Genomic DNA, 5,361 nt, shown 5'->3' on the forward strand with positions numbered 1-5,361 from the left:
CTCTCCTCACTTTGGCCAGAACTATTGCTAGACCAAGAGAAAACTCAAGCCTCCATTTCAACTAGACCTTCCTGGTACTGGGAAAGAAGCAAACCCTCTAATGTTGTATTAATGTCCTGCTTGCCAGAGACCATGAGGTAGAAGGACCCTGTGGCTCAAAAGTTATTCCCCAAGTGCTCCAACCCCTGGAGTCCCAGTTCCTATTCTTCCAAAAATTCCTCCTCTTTCCTACAAAGTTTAGAGCCATGTCTATAGGTTTAACAAATACTAAAGACTGACTGGATAAAGGCATCCCTTACACTCCTCAGAGAAGGGGATTTCTTATTCAACCCAATCACTCAGAATATTGGAACCAACTGGAAGGTCTTTCCCATCCAGTTCTAAATTCTATTATTCTAAATTCCTTCTTAAGATTCCCTACTCAAGGGGCGGCTAGGTGCTGCAGTGAATGGAGCATGGGGTCTGGAGCCAGGAAGACCTGAGTTCAAATTCGGCCTCAAACACTTGACACACTTACTAGTCGTGTGACCTTGGGCAAGTCACTTAACCCCAATTGCCCTCTAAAAATAAAAAAATATGTTCTCTACTCATTATTCTTATAGCTTCTGCCTTCTTCCCTTCCCCTGCCCCTCCCCCATTTCAGTCCCTCTGTCTGTCTCTGTCTCTGTCTCCTTGTCTTGGTGTCTGTCTCTTTCTGTCTCTCTGTCTCTCCATCTGTCTGTCTCTGTCTCTCCGTCTATCTCTCTCTGTCTCTCTCCTCCCCCAATTTTCCTCCCTGCTTCCCTCCTTCCATACATTATAGCTTTATCTGGGGCTGTCACTATCAAAATTCATGCTGTGATAGGCAAATTGGTCTGGGTGACTTACTGAAAACCTGCTGCTGCATCTCTCTCTGCCTGGAGAGTGGAGAGATAAGAGTGTCAAGATGGAGCAGTTGTCTCTACAATTCTGAAAGGGAACAGCTGCCAAGAGGAAGGGGAAACTTGTCACTGGGGTCTCTGCAAAAGCCAGAGTTTCATTGGGAACATTGGTTTCATCCTTACAACCCCCTGTAGGCTGGGAGTTTATTAATAATATTAACTTAGATTTCTATAGCAAGGTTTAAAGTGCTTTCTTCATGACAACTTTCTGAGGAAGATAGTACTTGTTCTACAATACTTGTGCTACAAGTATTATTCCCATTTGACAGATGAGGAGATTGAGCCTCAGAAAAGTGAGCCACCTGCCTAATATGGCATAATTAGTAAGTTTTTGAGACAGAATTCTAACCCTCTTCTCCTGCCCCCAAGTCCAGCTAGATGACCTATTAGATAGAATGCTAGACTTCAAGTCAGGAAGAATGAACTTTGAATCCGGCACAGACATTGATCAGCTATGTGACCATGGGGAAGTCAGCAAAACTCTCGGTCTCAGTTTTTTCATCTTTCAAATGGGGATAACAGCATCTACCTTCTAGGATTGTTGTGAAGATCAAATGAAATAATTTCTATAAAGTGCTATATAAACATTAGCTAATACAGTATTATTTCTTCTGTACCCACAATTCCTTTCACGGTATAGTGCAAACTTGGGTTAGTTGTGTAATAAAGTTAGGGAAGCCAATGAGATTCCCCAAGAGGTATTGGGCTGGTGGTATGAAGATAACCTGTTTTATTTGGACCCTTCCAGGAGAAAGGAAGCAGCAGTGGCCCAGACCCTGATGACTCTACTTATTGACCTGGCATCCTGGAGATTTGCACCACCTCTTTCAGGAAGATTATCTGATCCTAGCTGCCTCCCATTTTAGAGAGGTATGGATAAATAATAGCTATGTTGATCCTTTTATTCCTCCTGTTCTTTTGTAAGATGAAGTCCCAGTGGACTTGGTGTTAGCTATGACTAAACAACTTCCCAAGCACAGTTGTTAAGACTCAACCCTCCCCCAGTGGTTGAGAACTTCCCCCACGCAGTGTGGATGGGGGATTAAGGCTCCAGCGGCCCTGACTCATCCCATATATGAACACTCCCCAACCCTTGTTCCCAAAACAGTTTTCCTCCCACAAGAACACCCACCCAGAAAAGTTGAAATAGCTGAAGGTCTTGCCAAGCTCTAGGCCAGGTAGATTTGAAGGAGAACCCCACAAGATAAGTACATCCTAGAATGAGGAAAATTCCCAACAGAAGCAAGCATTGGCCATCCAAAGGAAATCTACCACTCAACTATACCATGACAATCATAATGCATCTCAAGTAATTTTCACCCCTTTAGCTGAAAGCACTTAAAATCAAAGGAGATACCCTAGAGATCATCAAATCTACCTCTTGGATTTTACAGATAAGGAAACTGAGGCCCAGAGACATGAAGTGGTTTCCCTAATTAGCACAGCTTAGATTTGAACCAGGTATCATAAAATAATATAATGACCTTAGAAACCATTTAATCCAACCCTCTTATTTTTAAAAAAGAAGTGAAACCCAAAGAGATTAAATGATTTGCCCATGTCCACACGGACAATAAACTGGCAAAGCTGGAATCTAAGATAAGGCCAGTTGTCAGCAGGGTGCTGCTGGTAAATGTGTAGCAACTGGCTCTCTGAAAACAAGTTTAATCTTCAATATTAACATCTCTTTCTGAAAATCAACTAAAAATAAATAAATAAATAATGAGTCAAGCCTTGATTTGTTGGAGGTATAAATGCTCTCACTGAAAACTTAACAATCTGTGAGGTTCGGTTGGCTCCAGCATATATCCATGACTAAGGTTCTACAAATCTAAATCGTGTTCTTTCTGGGACACCACAGTCCCTTAGTGGGATGGGTCATTGGGCAGAGTTCAGGCTCTGTAGGAAAAAAAAACAGTTGAGAATTGTCTGATTGGTGCTATTCTTTGGGCAGGTGCTTATTCCTTCCTTAAAACTCCAGTTTTATGGATGCCCTTGGAGCTAAAACAAACAAAAATCATCTATGTTCAAATCTTAGCTTTGTCTTTTACTAGCTACATGACCTTAGAGAAGTCCCTTCACTTCTCTAAGTTCCACTTCCCTCATCTGTCATATGGTCATGATAATTCTTTTACTACCTACCTCCAACAGTTGTTGGGATGAAAATACTTTCTAAACCTTAAAGTGCTCTGAAAATGTGAATTATCAAAGCAAAGACAGCTGATGGCTTCCCCTTTGCTAAGTTGAAGTGACTGTAAAAGAGTGGGTAGAGCTAATCCCTATGGTGCAAAGCCACTAGGCAAAAGTCATGACTTAAGGCAGCTGCTACATCAACTCTTGGAAAGGGGCAAAAAAAATGCAGGTTACTCCCACAGGCATCTGAAGAAATCCCTACTTGCCCCATGTGGGAGCCCCCATTGCCCCAGTCCTACCACTTTTGGATTTATGGAACCCTCATGACTTTTCTCAAAAATGCTGTGACCTTGTAGACTTTAACCCTCTATAATCCATAATTTCTTTTGTCTGAGGTAGGTGGAAAGGAAGGAATTGCTATAATAGGAAGCTACCACAAGGTGGAGCAATGAGGTCAGTAAAAGTGACTTTCCCCCAAAGGGATGGGGCTCCCCCTTTTCCCCCTTAATTCAAGGAAACAGGAATGAAAGAGAACTCTTCTATAGAATGCAGAGATCAGCTTTGATCAACAAGATCCCAATGTGAGGGAGTCGGGTGGAGAGTCCGGACTCTAGTCCTTCTCCAACCTTCCTACCACCCATCCCACTCCACAATCTAGAATTAGGAGCTGGTCCCCAGGATCACCTGGGCGCTGCTATTGCTAAAACGAAAAATACAGAGAGATGGGAAGGTGGAGATGAGAGATCCAGACACTATTTGGCACCTGGAGGAAGTTTACAAGTGTTAGAGGTGAGGTGAGGTGGTCTTCTCTCACACTAAATGATAAGCATCTCAAGAGATGGGGAGAAAATTTGGAACTCAAAATCTTGTGGAAGTGAATGTTGAAAACTAAAATAAATAAATATTTTTAAAAAAAAAATAAGCTTCTCAGAATGAAAATCAGTTCCTGGCAGGCAGCTGAACAATTTGCTGCCTGAGAATTCTGGGCCTTGGCAGGGAAAGATCAGTTGGAGTCGGGGTTTGGATGCTTCTAAATAGCATTGTAGGTCTCATGTTCAACACTTTCTGTCCCCTCCAAAGAAATCCCTTTTTCTTTCCCACACACACCCTTCCTCTACACATACCATGTACATCCACCTGTCACCCATATAGAGGCATGCACAGAAATCCACATGCACACAAACCTCCCTTCCCTTCCTACAATACTGCACAGATAGATGTAAGTGGCATGGAGAGCTAGATTTGGAGTCAAAAGACCTAGGTTCAAATTACTTGACAAACTGGGTTTCAGTTTGTTCAGCTATAAAAGGAGACAGGGCTAGATGATCGATAGGGTCTATTCTTTCACTATATCCTATGATTCAGTACATATATTCATTCATTCCTGCACTTTCCACCTTTGCACACCCCACCCTTCTTCACACATATCTTCTGCAAAGAGGCACATGTACAATATTATACATACTTCTGCCACACAACAATGGTTCATATTTGTATAGAGATTCAGAAAATTTTTCCCTCAAAATAGCCCTGTGAGTTAGATGGTAGTATTATTGCCTTAATTTTACAGATGAGAAGACTGAGGCTCAGAAAGTGAAGAGATTTACTGATGGCCACAGCATACACAGATGCAAACACGTATGGATTTGGGCAGAGGGATAACATAACATAATAGATAGGGTATGGACTTGACAAAAGAAAAACCCTAATTCAAATGCTACCTTAGATGGTCATCTATGTGATCCAAGGTGAGTTGCTTAACTTCTCCCTGTTCCAGTTTCCTTGGCTGTAATTTTTTTTTTACAGTTCCTTTAGGCTTTAAATCAATGACCCTAGGCTATATACAAGATGAAATTCAATTTGGTAAGCATTTATTATATGACTACTGTGTGTAGTGTGTGCTAGAGGAAATATAAAGTGTAAATTATACATAGTCAGTGCTTTGGTGGAGCAGGGACTAGAGGATGATAGATATTCTCATATACATGGAAATACAGAAATGCAATCACAATGCACTTTGCAGGCTGATGGTTAAACAGTATATGGCCTTGGGGTGGAAAACCTGTTTCTTTTTCAGGCTAGTAGGTTCTAAATCCATCTGAAGGTAATGGGAAGTTGGGAAAGAAGGAAAGAAGGGAATGACTGTCAAAGAAACAGAAACCTATCCTGTCTCATCTCTGGGGGCAGGTGAAGAGCAGAGGAAATGAGGTTTTGAATAATTAGAATCTTGGTTGGGAGGAGATCCCATAGAGTTTGGTGAGAGAGAGATATACTTTGAAAAGGTCAGTTTCACCCAGGGCTAGGAAGG

This window comes from Petaurus breviceps, unplaced genomic scaffold (assembly GCF_028583685.1).
Source record: "Petaurus breviceps papuanus isolate PSGF00001 unplaced genomic scaffold, PetGlider_PUasm1.0 91133, whole genome shotgun sequence".
Classification (NCBI taxonomy): domain Eukaryota; kingdom Metazoa; phylum Chordata; class Mammalia; order Diprotodontia; family Petauridae; genus Petaurus; species Petaurus breviceps.